This window comes from Coturnix japonica, chromosome 1 (genome assembly GCF_054131305.1).
Source record: "Coturnix japonica strain WE chromosome 1, WE-NBRP24, whole genome shotgun sequence".
Lineage (NCBI taxonomy): Eukaryota > Metazoa > Chordata > Aves > Galliformes > Phasianidae > Coturnix > Coturnix japonica.
This window is the reverse complement of record NC_140663.1, coordinates 114,798,900-114,817,822: the sequence shown is the minus strand read 5'-3', so window position 1 is coordinate 114,817,822 and position 18,923 is coordinate 114,798,900. Positions and strand designations below refer to the sequence as shown.

Genomic DNA, 18,923 nt, shown 5'->3' with positions numbered 1-18,923 from the left:
GTTAATTTCATATGTGTGTTTCTGTAGCAAGGGTTTTAAGTGCAAAAAATTCTTCTACTGCACAGATAGTGCTACTGTATTGCTTACCTTCTGCCCAAGTCCTTCTGGGATCCTCAAATAAAGTGTTCCTGCACATAAGCTCTTGTACAGATCTCTTTTAATACACATCATTGGAAGTGAGTTCAGCATATAGCACAGCAGCCACATCTATGGTGCACTGATCAAAAAGACTATGTAGGAAGCCAGGAAAGGAAATACAAGTAAGACAGGGAGTTGGTTGTTGAGAATAAATCTGAAAATTGATAGGGTAAGAGGCAAGTGCAGGAGGCTGAGAGGGAGAGTGAAGCAGTGGGAGAACCATTGGAAAGTAAAAAGCGGTGTGAAAGGGCTGTCAGATCTATAAGTGAGGGGGACAGAAGCTGAAAGATGGTGCTGAGATTAAAAGGAAAGGTACTGCTTGAGAGTTAGAAAGTAATGGAAAATGGGATTCTGGTTGGGGGGAGTAGTGTGAAGTGGATGAGAACAAAGCAGCTACTCTAAAGAGAGAGAAACAGGACTGAGATCAGAAATAGAAGAAGGCTGAGCCTGATGGCAAGGAATGTGATAGGATGGTGGTAAATGCTCTGTGGGATGGCACTGGCACAGCTTTGGATGAGAAGGAGTGGTGGCCAAGTTCTGTGGGACACTTGGGGTGTCTGTACTGAATGAATAGGGACTTCTCCTATTTGGTAGTTTCTTTATTTACAAGAGCTGGAAATTAAACCAAGCTCAGAAAGCAATGGTCTTCAAGAAAGAGTTGCAGATAAGAGTTCACTGCAGAGCTGGAAAGTGAAGAATTAAGGTTGTCTGGAACTCGTTCACTGAGCATCCTTGGATGCTGTGTTGTGGTTTTAAGTTACACGGATCTTAGAACTATATGGTCCCTGCTGTAGGAGCAGACATGTACAACAGTTGTCTCATTCACTGCCTACAAAAAATGAAAGATGTGTCACCTAGTTAAGGAGATGAGTACAACTTCCCCAGATAATTAAAAGTATTGTATAATGTTAGGTGCTCTGATAAATGAGTTTTAGGAGTCTTTGATTGAAATCAAAGTTGGTAATACTCTTAATTCAGAAGTTCTGTTCTTTAAGCTCACTGTCTATGGAGATCATGCATACACTGTACCTTGTGGGGGGACTTCAATACAATCTGTTATGGCAGTACCAAAGAGAAGCTCTCTGGGAGAACTAGCATGTGTGTCTTCAGAATACTCTTCTGAAACAGAACAAGAAAACCTGGAGTAGATAAATTGTAGAGCTGTGCCACGATCACGTGTAATTCAGTTAATGTGTAGGTTTTCAATATTCCATTTTCTTCTATTTACTGTGTTCACTGAGTGAGGTAGGAGTCCTGTGGAAGACAACTGTGTATTGTCTCGTAATAATGAGAATGAATATGAATAAGGGAGCCAAATTTATGGGGAATACTTAATAAAATTAATATTTGGAATTTTATGATGTTTGCTTCGATAACATCTTAGTTTCCACCTTATCGGATGCCTTTCTTATTTAGGTTTTTGAGGATGTTAGCAATTATATGTAACTTGCTGACTTTAATGTATGCTTTGCTGCCCAGGGAGGTGATGGAGTCACCAACCCTGGAGGTGTTCAAGAAATGTTTAGATGTTGTACTGCGGAACATGGAATAGTGTGAAGTATTGGAGATAGGTGGATGATTGAACTGGGTGATCCTGGAGGTCTTTTCCAACCTTGGTGATCTTAGGAATCTTTGGTTATAGTTTATTTTGAAATATCCATTGCCTTCTAGTAAATTCTTCTTTCAAAAAGAGTATCTTGCTTACTTTTAGGATTACATGTTTACTTGCATGATAGAGAAAGCTAAAAATAATTTTATTGTGAGTTGGTGTAATTTTAATTGCGTTCCAGGAAAACTAATTCCATCCTTGTTTTCTTTATAATTTGGTTGTATTCTGACCACGGTCAAAAGTATGGTAGTGATTACTGTTTAAAACGCATAGCTTCAGTTGTGTCATATCAAATGCGTTGTTTTTCTGCTCTGTTATTGTTAGGTGGACTGGTCTAAATTAGTTGGTTTAATTCTGGAAAATTTGAATATGTGCAGGTGGACTTTTGTGTCAGTAAGCCAGACTTCTTTAGTTGGAGCTCCATAGGTCTGGAAAAATGGACTCCGTATGGTTGAGTAGTATGCTTTGAAATGTTTCTTTAGTTCATCCTAGTGCCTGGAGGAAGTAGAATAACATTATGTTTTGAGCTCCTCCTTAACTAAGTGACAGTGCGTCTGTACACAAACCTTTCAATTTTTCAAGTGGTATTTGAGTAAGTAGGTTTTTCTTCTTTCACATGTTAACGGTTTCAGGGTAGCTTCAATCCGTGTCTAACAAAGCCTCTACTGTGCTTCTTTCTGTTTGTACTCCTAAAAGCAAGCGATGAAATATACTTAAATCATGCTATCCCACTGTCTATTAGGTTGGATTTACATGAGGTTTCTGACAGAAAACTCTTCTAAGGCTATTCTGAGTCTGAATCAATAAATAAATAAATAAAATTGGTTAAATAAAAAGCTGTCTTTTTGCAAAGAAAACAGAAGCCTTGAGTTTCTTCATGGTTAAGCAAATAGATGGGAAAAAGTCCTGATAGTAAATGCATAAATTGCTGATAATTTTTGGTCACAAGACTTGATAGAATCAAGAGGTGAATTCAAAAGAAGTTATGTAAATCAATTTTGTTTTTTCCATTTTTTCCTTAGGTACCTAAGGATAAAACTGGCCTGAAGGGAAAATCTAGGGGGAAACTGGGGAGATTGACTGCACTTGCACCTGAGTAAGTGAATGCTTAATTGGAAACTAGCTTTACAAAATGCAGAAACTGTTGACTGTCGTTAAGTGTCTTTTCACCTAAACTGCAAAGTGTAAGTTGAAACAATGCTTTGGCTTTTGGATTGAGAAAAATGCTAGAAGTAGTAGGGCTAGCTAAGCGGAACTTAGCATAATGCAGCCTTCAGTGCTTTTTATTGCTACTCTTAAAGGCTCTATAGATTATATGCAAGACTGGTATTCTGGTGTTTTGCCCTTCCAGTTCTTTATCCTGAGACTAAATGCTGAGTTTGAGTGACCTGTTTCTTAAAGTCAGACTTGTCAGGTGGAATTGCAGTGAGGCACTGAGGTTCAAGTTGGATTGAAGTCCTAAAAAGAGGCTGTATTAACTGTGATGTTATCAGAGAATGGAGGCTGAGGAGAAGACCTTGCAATTGTGGCCTAGCATGGTTGTCTGGCTAAGGGTGCATTTCACATTGTTTGAGACAAAATCTATCGTCTCACTTGGATTAGCTTCCATTAAAATTTAGCTAGGGGTGTTTTTCTCTGACAGTTTTGATGGGACATGTGGCAGACCTTCCTAGGTGTTGGAGGGTATCCAACAATCCCAAACCCAACCTACACAAGTTTCTTAAAAGGCAAGAAAAGATGAGTACTTTTCAGCTACGGCAGTTTTCCAGCTCGATTCCTGGCCTGGCAATTCAAGTGTTGTTTTGGTAACAATAAATTATTCTACAGGTCAGAAAGGTACTTTGTTGTATTAATTAATTCATATATATAGTAATACATGGAAGACGTGTAATTATAATAAGCGGATAAGTACAGCATAGCATGAAACTTCTTTGTACTGGCAACGTATTTTTAATAATGGGCAAGTTAATTGAATTTTCTGAAACAATTGCCAGAGCTAAAGGTTTTCTTCCTGCTGGCATTTGTGATGCTAAAAGAATTATTTTTAGTTTTGGAAGGCTTCGGTAAGTTGAATATTCTAACTAATGTCTACATTAAGCTTTACAGACTCTTCTTCTCATCTGAGATTCTCTCGATTTAACTTGATCTGAGCTTGTTATCAGTGCATTTTATTTCAGATCTATTCTGTGGTTTAATCTTGTACTGAATGTGTAAACTCATAAACTGATATCTGTCGTGTCACAGCATAAAGAAGTATGTTACATTTTGTCATAGTATTCACTGATTGTCTCTTTGCAATACAGTAAAAGAGGAAAAAAAAATCTTCCATTGTTTTTGATGTTAAAGAGAAGTAAATATGTACCTTTATGCTAGGGTTTGTAAGCTCTACGCCTAGGACTTTAAATTCATTGTACGACTTGGAAATATATCAAGTCTCGTTCAGCATTATCATTCTTTGACTTCCAAGTTAGGTACTGAATCACAAATAGTGCCGGAGGCAGCATTATAACTGGTTGCTTTCTGGTGCATTTGTTGGTCTCAGTGAGGTTCTGGCTCCTGCAAATACTGTGCCTTGTCAAACTTAGTGCGCATAGTGGCAGGAATTGGGACCATGGGCATATGTAAGGCTTATTAGAGGAAAGTAATTCGGTATTCTTGAGTGATAATGGCATGTTTTTAAGTTGAAATTGGCTGAACAGCTCTGTTTTGAATCCTTAAGGGACCTGTGAGAGAGCTTTTTGCCTCGCTTCTTTTAACTTTTGTACTAAAGCATAGCAAATGTTTTCATTTATTTCCTGTGTTATCAGTCCTACTCTGCATATTTTAGTCTATTGCTTCTGACAGTGATGAAAGGCAGGTATTTCCTGACCTTTTGTATTTTGGGTGCTATATAAGTTCAGCTGTTCACTTCAAGAACATTTTCTTCATTGGTCTTCTTCCTGTTTTCTCATTCTGAAGGTAGCACCAGAAATTCCAGGTGCAATTTCAGTCTTTTTGGTATCACGATGTAGATTGTGTAGCTGTGCATATGAAAAAGTAGCCTTCCCATACAGAAGAAAGGTGGTCATTCTTCTGAGCGCAAGTATTTGTCAGAGTAGTGCCTCCAATATGAAGAAAAGATCAGTGAAGAAGCGTCAGTTTTATGTTAATTTTTAAATGATAATTATTTTCAATTGTTGTTTGATGAAGGCAGAAGTCAAGAATTATTGAACTAACAGATGGCCGTAATCCAATTACATTGTGTAGTCTATTCCTTTACGAATCTGGGCTTGATCTCTGCTCTAATTTAGGTGTCTCCAGTTACTTTTAGTTTACCTCATCACCTACATTTTTCCTTATGAAGAATAGAAATTGGAGTGCCCCGGGGAAGGTTTTTCTCAACTAAGCATAGAAGAGAGCTGGACGTGTTTTTGAAAGCATTCTGCATGTAGCAGCCTTGTGAGCCTCACATTGTGAACAGACCTACAGCTTTGTGGAAATCTGCACATTGGTGTGAAAGCAGGAAAAATGTAGCAGTGACGCAAGGCTCTGTGGATGTATCATGTTGTTTTTCAGGGGTTGTTAGGTAATGTTCTGTACCTTAGTTTGCAGGCTGCACTGAAGCCAACTGATTGAACCCCTTGAAGCCGTGGGATATAGGTCTCCAGCTTATTTTAGTAGCTGATTCAGGGTGATTGCTATTAGTTTTGTAAATTAAACTGTATGTTTCTGACAGCTTTTAAAGATCCCATATGCTCTGCTATTCCACTAGTGTGAACAATAGTCATGAAGACTCTGGAAGTCTAAAACCCTTTCTCTACGATATTTTTCTCATGAAGATCAATTAATTTTCTAATTAAAGCTGTATCAACTTAGAACCTGTTGAAATCTAAAAAGGTTGATGTAGGATGCGACAATTCTAGAAGGTTGTTTAAACTTATGTGTGATTTTTAATTTGCTTTAATATGTATTTTTGAGGCAGGACTTTGGCACGTGGCACTTGAGTAATGGAAAGCTTCAACAGCTGAACTCTTAGTAACGAGAAACCGGAGTAATTTAAACAGTTTTATTAATTAAATAATTTGTTCTCAGCCAGCTAACAGAGCTGCAGTTGCAGCTCTCCCACGTGCTTTCTGTCTTTGAAAAACAACTTATTTTGACCTGACCTAAAACGTTAATGAAATGATACCTCCTTGTCTCAGTTGCCTGAAGCCTAAGGTCACAACCTTTCAGTGGTGTTTGGAAAGTTGTATATCACTACACTTGAAAGGTACAGAAGTTCTGTGCTCAGCATTAAAATATATAGAAGCTTCTGCTTTATGAGGCTGTAAACCAGATAATTCATCACTTGTGGGGATCGGGAGGGAGTTGTAGGCTTTTAAGGAACAATGCGATACATTGGAGTATAAAGTCCTGTGGAGAACGACTGTTTTTAGTGATTCCTGGAAAGTGGAAGCCTATGATGGAGATGTTATGCGTGCAATATACCAAGTACTTTACCTATTGGGATGTTTTGTTTTGTCCCTTTTCCTAAAGGCCCAAGAACGTACAAACATTCTGCTTGATACTATAGTAACAAGTGCTGTCTTCAAATGCAGAAGGGGAGGGAAAAATGATATATATGTATTTTTAAATTTAAAATAGGTCTGATGTTCTCAGTTTTAAAGAAATGCTAGTGTGTCTACAGTGGCACATGCTGCATGTGAACAGCACTACAGCTGTCTTGCTGTTTGCCTTAGTAACAAGCATTGAGAAGGGGAGAGAGGATGACAAGGGAGATACATGGGGAGACTAGCATTGTGGTATGAATGAGTTTACGCTGTGCCTTTATTGAGGAGGACTCATTACAGGATGCTTGATCTATTTGCTGCTTTTTGGAATTTAAAAAGCATCTTTTTGCAGAGCAGCTGATGCGGTAACTAGGAAAACAGAAGCAATTAGTGGTGTAATCTCAAAGGGAATCTCAAGCTTCACTTTAAGTGCAATGATTAAATCCACTAAAATGATAACCACTGCTGCCAAGAACTCCTGTAATTGGTCACTAATGTATTTTGTTGTAGCAGTCGATAACTACTAGATTTCAGGCATGTAATTAGTAACGCATACACGTTTGGTCAGTAAAATTGAAAATCCTAATAACTAAGACTAGAAAGGAGCAGAGAGCTGGAGAACTGAAATAGTGCTCTGTTGATAGTACCTAACTAGAACTGTACGCTTCAATAAAACAAGCGTCCTACTGTGCTGGAATACAAATGGGCTGTCTGTGGCAGGATATAGCAAAGACGTTTGGCAGAGAGGGATTTGAAAGCTTCTGGCAGAATGTAATTGAATTGGCCATTTCTTTAAAGATACAGCAAATTGTTTGCTGCAGCATTCATCATCATAAGGAAGGTCAGACAGGTTGCCAAACATATGATATTCATAATAAAAAGTGAAATGGTGACGCTTATATTTGAGCACAAATCATGTTACCATATTTGCAGAAGCTGTGGAAATGAATGGGAATATTTTGGTGTCGCTGAGCCATTAGTAATTTAAGTAAGACTGTAATTCAAGAGGGGAAAAGTGTATCGTCAGAGAGAAGACCCCCATGGGACTTCAGATAGCGAGCAACATAAAATCCCCCCTGGCGTGAGAGGATAGAGTGTTTTGGCAGGAGCATTGCTGACTGCGGCTTCTGATCACTTAGGAGGAGCTAAGCTTATGTGATCCTGTTGTTTTTCCTTTAAGAAAACAAAGGGAAAATATAACTAAGAAGAAGGATCTGAGTGTTTCAAAATGAAATCTAAACTGAGGTATTGTGGGTATTTGTTCGAATCAGTTATGTTGTGACAGAACAAGATGATGCAACAAGCTGTAGCATATCTGAAATGCTATATGAAGTGCTTGGTATTGATACGCTGGGAAAACCCTTTCGAGTCGCATCCAGAATGCTGAACATAAATTGTATGCTGACAGCGGCTTTGGGCCACACAGTGATGCCACTGCAAATGAGCTGTTAGCTTCAAGGTTCTAACACATTCAGGAGACTGGCACTTTGATTTCTTGCACCACTGCACCACTGATAGGATTGGAAATAGGAATCAAAATAATTAGATTGGATGTATAGATCTCAGCAAACCAGCCAAGAAAGCAGCAAGGGGTGAGGAAGGCTGCTTTCAGTTCTGAAATGTCTGTGCTGATTTTATGAGAGGGTGAGGATGGAAGATGTAAACTACGGTGCAGATGCTCTCCATTTATATTCAAAGCATGTAATAAAATAATTGAATGTATGCTTTCTCCCATCAAAGCCTGTTAAAATCAGTAATAAAGGGCATTAGTGTTATATTAAAAGCGAGTTCAAATTTTTGAGCAGTATATCTCAGTTATAGTAGGCACAGAGTGTAGATGGGCTAGCTGAGAACTGGTCTTACACGTTATCTGAAGCACTCCTTCTTGCTGATGCAGGATTGTTCCTACCAGTGCATTTTCTGTTATTTTCCTCTCCAGAAAAAGCTGTCATAGAATCACAGAATGGCCTGGGTTGAAAAGGACCACAATAATTATCTGGTTTCCACCCCCCTGCTATGTGCAGGGTCATCAACCACCAGACCAGGCTGCCTGGAGCCACATCCAGCCTGGCCTTGAATGCCTCCAAGGATGGAGCATCCACAACCTCCTGGACAACCTGTTCCAGTGCGTCACCACCCTCTGAGTGAAATATTTCCACCTGATATCTAACCTAAACCTCCCCTTCTCTTGGTTTAAAACTGTCCTACTGGATCACTCAATATTTTCCATTCAAAAAAAGACCTCCATCCCTTTACTACTGAGTTTCCATATCTGATAGTAAATGTCTTCCTTTTTTGGTTGTGCAGATTCTTCCTTCAGATGTCTGTAAATTATTACCATCCCCTACCCCCTGTGTTACTATCTTATTTTCTTCCAGTACAGATTTCTCCCTGCATCATCTAACCTATCTAGTCACTGCTAAGTACCAAACCCAAGTAGCCTGGTGACAAGGAGAGCAGTGGATTGAGATCCTTTGCTTTGAAACCATATGTCCTCATATATCTTAAGGAGTTGCACACTTTTGCAGTCACCTGTCCTGTCCCAGAAACACCGTCTGGATTTGCAAGCAAACTCAGCAGTTCTTTGCTCTGGTTGTAGTCACTGGAAAAAGCTGCACTGAGCATTTCTGAACTTTCTTGTTCTGAGATAAATACCAGCAGTTTCTTTCTGTCTGTTCCCCTATTCCAAATCTCCAAGCAATTTTTGATACTAGTTTTCTTACTATGCTCTTCAGTTTGTTATTTCACATTACACCACTCAGTTACAGAGATGACAGTGAGGAATAATATAGTGATCTGGGCAAACCCATGATATCTAAAACTCCTTCAGAAGTTGTCATCTCAGGGTGCACTGCTGTCATTGTACAGCTTCCATGTAAGTCTACCATTTGTTGATAATGCTAAAAGCGAGTGTTGGTTTTTTGTATATAATTGCAAGACAACAAATAAATTGTGTATTTTTAATATCCATATGATTTGGATGATATTTAACTAGGATGTATGTAGGGTGGAGGTGCAGCACCGTAAATTCTTGGAATTGGGATCAGGAATTCACCATTAGCTGATATCCGTGCCTTGTGTTCAGATGACTTTCTGAAATACAGATTTCTTTTTAAAGTTGTTTTTAAGTTAAGAATTGCATGTTTCAGTGTTTTGTTTTGCTTTTAAAAATCACCTCTAACTCAGTTAGATAATAGTGGTCTCTTTTGGTCTTCATGCTTCTTAGCGTCTTTCAGTTATGGTAAGGGCTCTGTGCATATATATCCTTATTGTGTAGCTGAGAACATTGGTCATATTTTTCTAGAGGACAGTCAAAACACAGTAGTTACTGTACAAAACCCTGAAAAAATAATTCAGTAAATTGCCCTGCTTCTAAAGTACCTCTGTGATGCCTTTCGTTAAGTGCTTCTGTTATGGCGAGTCGAACGTACAGACCGCTTATGGCAGATGTGACATACAGACCACTTAGGTGAGAGCCCAGTAAGTACTGACTGATGTTTGAGGTTTACTTAATGCATGGCACTAATGTGGCACATAGGGAATTGGGAAAATGGTTACTGTTTTGTGGAGGATATATATATCTATATATATATTTCTTGACCTGGAATTGGATGGCTGTATTATTGCCCCTCTAAATGCAACATTTCTGGCATTAATTCTGAAGGAGAATGAACCCCACATTGTTCAGGAGAGAAGGGGAAATGAAGGAATCATAGCCTTTTCAGGTGAAAAAGTTGCTGAACAGATGCAAATGCAACTAACATGAACAAAGAGATCAAGTTGAATACTTTGCATAGGATCCATAATGTCTAGGAGAGCTTCAACACTTGATCACCCATTTTGAATAATACCATTGGGTACGTTTTACGCTGTCAGTTCTAACAAGGCAGTGTGTTACAAGTAGCATTTTCTGTAACAGAGTGTTAAATGCGTTCAAATATTTCCCATTCCCATTTACCATTTTGTGTGCCCCGGTGGCGCAGTGGTAGAAGTGCCGCCTTGCAACACTGGGGCCCGGGTGTTCGAATCCCCCTGTGGCGCTAGTGGTAGAAGTGCCGCTCTGCTACACAGGAGGCTCAAATCCCGGGGGTTGGACTCGATAATCTCTAAGGTCCCTTCCAACCCGCACGAGACTATTACTATTACTATTACCAGTAACCTTCTGTAGTATATGCGCTAAACAATGGCAGCGCCTTACCTACGTCAGCATCACAGTGTGGTATTTGTTTGTCAGCATACCTGCAGGCAGCTTTAGTTTTCTGTTTTAAGGTGTTAAAGTCATGACATATAAACATCAGGCTACATCACATACATCTTCTTGTCCAGAAGACTTTTCCATGCATATTGTTGTCTTACCCTTGAATATTGGAACCATGTTTAGGTTGTGGTAGAAAGAAGCTTCTACCATGGCTTTCAGGACTATGTTCAGTGAGTATATTATCCCTTCCAATTTTTCACTGCCATTGCACATAAGATAGGTCTTTGTCTTTTGCTGTACAGCTAATGAACCCAGCTCTTCGCTATTCCACATTGGCTTTGTTTCTGAAAGGAATCTGAAAATACACAAGAGCATGTGGAAATTGTTTTGCTTTTTCTGATCTCTTATGAGGAGAAATTTCATTCATACATAAACTTAGCTGCATATAATGGTTACTAAATGAATAAGGTGACTGTGTCGGACTTAATTTTACCAAAAGATATGGGAAAGTATTTATTTTTAAGCACAAAGTGTGTTGTGTTAGGGGAAGGTGTTTTTGAAACTTCCTTTGTTACTGCAGCAAGATTTTCAGACTTTTAATAGCATTAGCTCTTAAGTTAATAAAGGTCATCTCCTGCCCAAGAATTGTTTGAAGAACAACAACAAAAAATAGGCACGTTTAGGAAGTGCAGAGTGACAGCACTAATATCTTACCTCTCTTACCTTGGGAAGTGCTTCTTTTATTTCCCTTTTACGTGCCCCTCTCCAGGAACAAAAGCAGTACAAAAATGCAGATGTTGAAAAGCAAGAAAATGGGCTTAAAGTATTTTCCTTCTGTCTTGGAACAATGGTTGCTGACAGCAGAAGACTTGTTTGCTTGTTAAAATTAGACTTGAATCATCAGTGTAATAGCGGTAGGAAATTGTAGGTGGAAGGATGCCAGGAGGCCTGTCATACACCTACCCTTGCAGTAAGGTGGTCCCTGAATGACTTTGGCTGGCTCTTTAGTTTTGGTAGTTAGCCTTAAATGATGGATCATAGTGACTGGGTTAAGTGTCCTTAAAGCAAAATATTTTGTACCTGAGTGAAAGCTGTTTTGGTGGATTACTGAGAACAGAGAGAAATGCAGTTTTGTCAGCAATGCGAGATTGCTGTTACAGCTGAGGCTTCCTGACCTCACGTTCTTGGTTCCTTATGTCACATTTAATTGGCCCCAATCTCATTGCCTCTCACTATTTCCCTGGATTAGAATAGAAAAAAATAACATTGATCTGTGTTTAAGTGGGTGTTTTATTGGGTTTTAATGATTTTAGGAACACTGCAAAGTTTTCATGGGCAAGACATGTGTAAAGCAGGGAGCTGTGCGCCCTCTGAAGCTGCATCACAGTCAGCATCATTCTGGCTTCTTCTGTTTCTCCTCAGCTGTTTGAAGGCAGTCCAGTATCCAGTTGCTCCTTTGCTATAGTTATGAAACACTGGCTTCGCAGTAATCCAATCTGTAGAAGACAATGACCTCTCTGTGCACCTTAAAATCACTGACAGAAATGGCTGTAATTCTGCTGATGCAGATTGCAGCTGCCCACTTAAGCCTTTTCTTTTTTTCCCCTCCTTACTTGCGGAGGGGTTGGTTACATCTCTGCTGTATACTGGCTTCTGTTTCATTCCTGGTGTGGTTTTTGTGCTGTTTCCATAAGCAGCTTGGTTCCTGATTTCTTCAGGGAGTGCTTTACATGATGTAATGGTAATCGATAGCAACTGAAGTGCTAAAGCTACCAGTCTCTAATTTAAATTAGTGCCAGCCTGAGATGGGAGAGCTGATAGTAGGACTGTGCCTGGGAGATACCCCTGCTTTTGGAAATTATTTAATCTGTTCTCATACCAGAGTAAGAGTTTTCTGACCATCAGGTCACGTGGTTACTCTTTTCCTGGGTGGTAAAACAGAAACAAAGTGCCTGTGAGGGGACGATCAAGGGAGAATTTCAGACTAAGTGTTTAATGATGTTCAGTGCGTTACTCTTCTCTTCATCAGTGTTATGAATGCAATCAGACATATTTTAAAATAAATCTACATAAATAACTGGCTTATAATAATGTAGCGTCAGTTTATGTCTTTTTATATCATTTGTTTATATCTGCTCCATTTAACACACTCTCTCTGTATTCTATATACGTATGTATCCATCTGTATATATCTGGAGTTTATATATAACAGCTCTTTATTTTACTGACATATAAGCAGTTCCACAGCTGGACTGTATTGTTTATAAGTATTATTTAATTGCTGGCAAATATTTGGAAGGCACGGGACCACCAAAGCTTCATGAGACTGGTATAGCAAAGTTTGACTGTATATCTGAGAGAAAACTGAAAGCACAGCCGGTGAACACGAGTGACTGCCTTGAGTTGACCTGCTTGTGTGTTCAGCTTATGATCATTAAGCTGTACTCCTGTGCTGTACTGACTGGAAGGAAATTGGGTTACGTGAAAGATTCTGCTGGATATTACTGACGTATTTGTGCTTGGAAAAAGTGTTCGTGGACTGAAGTATTTGCCTGAAGTCCTTACAGGCCAGGTAGAACAATGTTCTTTGGGTATCAGCATGGTTCCACTGGCAGCTTGTTCTGTTAGATGGTTTCTAGAAATTTAACTTGAGGCTTTTTGTTGTTGTTTTTCGGTACATTGAGTCCATTGTTTATTGCTAATTAATTTGATTGGTTGTCTACTTTGTAGTGTCCTGTGTTATATCTGTGGGCAGTTGCTTGCCATGTTTCTCCCATGTTTCTCAAGACTCAGGGACAAGCATCGAATCACAGAATGGCTCAGGTTAGAAGGAAGGATCATCAGGTTTCAAACCTTCTGCCAAAGGCAGGGTTGCCAGCTGCTAGATCAAATACCATGTTGGGTTGCCCAGGGCCCTGTCCAGCTTGGCCTTAAACACCTACAAGAGTGGGGCATCCACAACCTCCCTGGGCAACCTGTTCCAGCACCTCACCACTCTCTCAGAAAAAGACACTTCCCCTCTTGGTTACTTTATTACCTGGTGCTTGCTCTTTTTCTTGAGTATTTTTCCTATTTGTCTACTAGGTGTTCATAAAAAGTATGTCTAACCTAGAATACAGTAATTCTAACCTAGACTTTTAATGGAAGTCTAATCTAGAATATTAAGATTCTTACAGCCTTGCTACTTAATTGCATATCCTCTTAGTCATACTGTTAGCTGGTATCATCTTTGAAGATATTCCATGTCCCCCGTTTGTCTACCTACCATCTGTTACTTTATCCCATTAGATTTCCACCAGACTTCCAATTTTCTCTCCAGTGTACTGTGCTGAAGGAACCCTCCTTATAATTTCCCTTATTGATCTCTCAGTTTAGTCTTATTTACACAGCTAAGCAGATTATGGTGATTATTTATTTATTTATTTGTTTTTCTATTATCTCCTTGAACTTTCCAGTTTGACTAAAAACATACTAAAGGACTGTTTTTCCAAGTATTTGGAGCTGATTCTCTTCATTCCTGCATTCTGGTATTCATGAGTTTAAGGGATTCTTTTGAGCACTGTTTTCTGTTCTGTTTATTTCATACAGTGTGTGTATAGGGACTTAACTTGGGTCAAGTTTTTCACAACTGAAGCGTCTGTACATGGAGGAGGGCATGGCGGAGGCGGGCTGCTGATTTTACTTCCCTGGCTTGCCCGTCCTTGCAGCCTCTGCTTCCTCTTGTGGGCAGAGGGAAACCAACCCTTCCCATAGTTGACCTCAGCCAATTTAAACACAGGCTGCTGCAAAACAGGCTGTACTGCTCTCCCCTTATCCTTGACCCCATGCTCCCACTCCCTTGGCAACTCCAGCTCTATAATTGTGCAGCTGCACAATGCTGAAAAATTTTATTTGCAAGGTGAGCTTTCAGTTCAACCACCAGCCTGATCCAACTCGTATCCCAGCCACATGGCACCAGTAGGGTCTTAAGTGAGCTTAGGCTGGCTATTAATACATAGTGCTGAGTCACTGCTGTAGTGCTTCAGTTTACTGTGCACCTTTTCAAGGCAAACTGTTGCTAATTCAGGCCTGGCTAGAATGTGCTATAAATTGCAGTCTTGGGTAATCGAGTGGTGAGTGGCTCAGCCACTGATGTGGAGAGGCAAGGTAGGCAGATGGAAAAAACTGCCTGGGTGGGTGTCTGCAGCTAAACTGTCACTGCTTGAGTATCACCACCCAAACAAAAACTGGTGGGAATTCAGTTCAGCCAGAGAAATTAGCATTCCATTTTCTGTAAAACCTCTGAGAAGTTCAAGATTCCTAGCAAATGTATTGCATATTGATGAGCATTTGTTACTGACTGATGTCAACAAATGCTCCCTTTTTATTGCTGTTACAGGAATACCTTAACAGGCTCACAACAGTCCCAGGCAACTTTAAGAACGTAGTTACTGTTAGCTGAAAATTCCATTTTTGTTAGGTAGCATTATTTATATTGGACAGGAAGGTGTTTACTTGTTCATACTCATGTTTTGTATTGCTGGATGAAAGTTCACCTGCTAAAATTCCATGGCTAATGAGTTCAGTCAATCCTTGGTTTCTGGCCATGTGCTACAGCAGTTAAACCGTATGGAATATTGCTGCGGAATATTTAGGTTGATTTATAAATACAAAGATTTGTGTGTACAACTTAGCTTCAGTCTTAATTGATTTAGAATACTTGATTAGACAACACAGCTGAGCCAATGCAACCTTCGCTGCTGCTTAGAGCAGTAGTTCAACCCTTGCTTTTGTCTTTTTTTGCTTCTGCCCATATGGTGCTTGTCTGCCTCCTTGCTATGCTGCTGAGCTCCTTCCTGGAAGAGACTAAAATGTTTTATCTAGTTTGATGGTGTGAAACAGGTGTGAGGAACTGTACACTTTCTGGAAACTCTTTTTCATCACAGGGAATGCAGGTCTAACAAGAAAAATTCTAGCACCAAAAGGTATGACTTAGATCCATACGGGTTCATTTGCACTTACTGTTTTGAACAAAAAAGGAATAGTCTGGTAGTTACATGTGTATCTTCTGTGATGTATTTTTAGACGTTGCCACTTGCACACAATGTAATAGTCTTGTAGCAAAAAGGAGGGGGGAAAAAGGCATTGCTAGCACAGATGGCATTATGGAGGGAGCTGCGGTTTTACATGCTTTGAATTTTAGGGGAGTGAGGAGACTTTCTACTCTTAAACATATAATACCCTGCATTCCAAAATAAAATAAATTAAAAATACTGTGATGCACTTATACTTGGCACAGAAACAAGGCGTATTATTTTTTTTCAGTGAAAATCAGTGGTCAGAGAACTAACGTTCTTCAGCTAATCATATTGAACTTGGCTGTGTTCCAGTAATTTTCTTGACTGATGATGGAATCGCATGTTGGAAATACAGATGTTCTACTTGTGTTTATTATGACTTACCAAGCTTTTACAAAACTGGCAGGTCATCTTTGGTACAGCAGCCTCACTTAAAGCAGGGTGCAAAGTAACGTAACTTGGGAAACAGTTCTGCTGTTTGCAGCATCAGGGATGATGGGTTGAATAGCTTCTGGTCTGAAAATGGCCTCAGAAAGCATGAATGGAAGTGCAGATGTGGAGGTTGCATGAGCAAACTTGACTCTTGTGTTGAAGAGCTGTAGCAAGCACTCAGTCAACGGCCATCCCCTTTAGAGGAGCCCATGTGCTGCTGCTGCTCTTTTCCTGTCCAAGGAGCTGCTGAGAGCCTGGGGGCTGCTGGCAAGGAGTGGTCAAAGAAGGCTGTGCCTCTGGCCAGGGAAGTACGGCAGCAGAGCCAAGCCCAATGGGTTGCCAGGCCCTTTGTGGAAGAACTGTGCTGGTGGTGTGGGGCCTTTCTCTGTCCTGGGGCCTTCTTGTGTGTGTCAACTCTGGATGATGAGGGGCCTGGTGGCCCAGCAGAAGGCCTCCTAGGTGGTATGTGTTAGTGCCCCACCAGTTGAGTGGCCTGATCTGACCACACGAGCTCTCCAAGGCAGTGTCTGAAGCCCTGTTTCCCATTTTGTGTGGTGAAACAAGCCCCAGTGCAGAAGGCAGCAGGAGTGGAAGTGGAGGGATTTTAGCATCCAGTTTTTAGCAGCCACTGCTGATGAAGCCAGTGGGAGGTTTTTTCCCCACCATTGCTGAACATGGCTACGTCTTAACACAAGATGGGAAAGGCATCTCCCTCAGCTTGGGGCTTCTCCCTGCCAGGTTTCACAACACAGCTGCATAACAGGGAGGTTTCCAAAACTGACAAGAAAAGGGATTACATTGGAAAACAAGTGAAATTAAGTATAGGGGGGCACAGCTTCTTTCTCCACTGTGATTAGCCATTTTAAATATCCAGGTTTGAAGCTCTGAAGAGCATTTACCAGTTTTGACAGTGTGCACAGTGCTGGAGAGAGGTTACTTGCAGCTGTGTCACCAAATTACATCAAGTACGTATGTGCATACAGGTGCAAGTATGTGTGTGTTTCTGTCGATTGCACATTACAATTATTTTCTTCCTCCGCTCACCCTGGTGCTTTGAGGTGCTTTTAAAAGCATTCGAGGCAGTGCCTTAGCCCCGGCGGCTCTGTAAAAGCCAAATCTTTTTTTAATAAGGGTAGTTAATTTTGGGAACGCACGCATGTGAGGAAACAGCATTATTTCAAGGATCTCCACGGTTTTGCAGGGCCAGGGGGTGAAGCCAGCAGAGAGGGTAAGGTGGAGAGCTCCAGCATATTGATTTGTTTGTATCCAGGCCTCCCCAGCCCCCCCCTTCTTTCCCCCCAGCCCCATCTGCTGCCACGGCGTGACTCATTTCAGGCAAGTGCAAAAATGGCTGTGGTTGCTACCTGTTTGTGGGTGATTGGTTGTTTTTCCCCTCTGAGTGCTGCAGGCACGGAAGAGAGCAGCAGCTTATCAAGCACTTCAATCTGGTTTGCTGAATGTAACAGCTTAAGAGAAAATGGCTGCCTTGTTTTCCAGAGCTGTCCTAGGGATGACCACGCAAGAGAAAATGAGGAATTGAGCATGAGAAATCTCTGAGTAGTTTCCCGGGCCATTTAGCATTTCTAAATACATGATGAAGGATCCTTTTTCTTTCCAGGTAGCTGCATGACTTCAGTCCTTTATGATTTGTCATTGAGCACAGTGATTCTAGCTGGGCTGCCTGAAGGATGGCTTGTTCTGTGTGCAGGCAGAGAGGGAGCTGCTCCAAGCTGTCATAAATACTCCTTGGGAGCCTGCTTGATGTATGTGTTTCTGTGTGTGTGTGTGTACATATATGCATGTATAAAGGCAGTGCGATTTTAAGCTTGCAGTTTGTCATTTGAGGTGTTGGCTCTGTACTCAATCACTTCTTACTGGTTATATTAATGAGATGTTGTTTTCTAAAGTATGAAGTGCTACTTTCATTCTAAAAATGACTCTTCATTTTCTCATCTTGTGAGTAACACGGCATTATAAGCAGACATTACGTGATGTGCAACAGAAGTGCATATAGCTGTTACACTGATGTATCTCTAGGCCAAGAAGTTTTTAATATTAATGCAGAAATGATCTGCACTAAACGATTTTCTCTGAATAACCTGCTACAAAATTCTTGGCTATTTAAGTGCATTATGACATTATTAGGTAGAATAATAAAAACAATTTTTACCAAATTATACTAGCTTTTAGCAGCAGTGTGCTGTTAATTTCCACTCTTTGAGAGATCCCAGAATGCTTTACTGAAATTCAGATTTTTTGGGTTTTTGTTTGTTTTTTTTTTTTTTTTTTGTTTTTTGGTTTTTGGTTTTTTTTTGAGAAAGGTGAAAATTTTACCTGGGATTGTAAATTCTAGGGGAACACATGAAGTCATTTGTTTGGACTGTCATGGGAGATCTTTGGAGAAGTGTAAGTAGGTTATTTGATGTCTGGACCTCTAACGTAAGTGACTGTCTCGAACACTGGTAGATTTAGCTGTGCTGGCTTAAGATGTGACAACTCTGTGCTGTACCCATCTGCAGCACTTACTCCATTGACTCCTCAGGCAGATGTGAGCCATCCCACAAACTCAGGTGGAAGATCCGGGCCCGTTGTTCTTGTCACCCCTTCTGCCCAGCAGGCTGTGTGCTGGGGCTCTCAGCCCAAAGCTACCCCAACTCCCAGCAGCAAGGCTCTTCATCACCCCCAATTGCTTTAGAGAAAATGGGAGATAAACAGAAACAGAAACAGAAAACAAAACACAATCCTGGAACTGAATATGTTGCCTTTAGAAGTAGGTTCCTCTTCCAGCTTCCAAGTGGTGTTTTCAGAAATGTTGATTTCAGGTTACTACTAACAATATCAATACTGTGGCACTGATGTACATGAGTTTCTGCAGGCTCAGTTCTTCCTTTGAATAGGTTTTTTTCCTGTACTCCCCTGTGATCTCTGTAACAAAACAGAGCAGCAAGCCTTTTCCTGTA

The 18,923-nt window shown here is 40.4% G+C and overlaps 1 protein-coding gene across 9 annotated transcripts in view; it reads left to right on the top strand.

The window, feature by feature from the left end:
• Positions 1-18,923, top strand: part of TBL1X (transducin beta like 1 X-linked) — a 190,131-nt gene that overhangs the window by 51,808 nt on the left and 119,400 nt on the right. For 6 of the 9 annotated variants that reach the window (XM_085532138.1, XM_085532170.1, XM_085532130.1 and 3 more), the window contains one exon: positions 2,770-2,843. The exons of 2 other annotated variants lie outside the window; for them this stretch is intronic. The gene's annotated coding sequence lies outside the window, so the exon portion shown is untranslated. Of the gene's footprint in view, positions 1-2,769; positions 2,844-17,290; positions 17,582-18,923 lie in introns of those variants that run through there. One more of the 9 variants, XM_085532162.1, reaches the window with a different exon arrangement.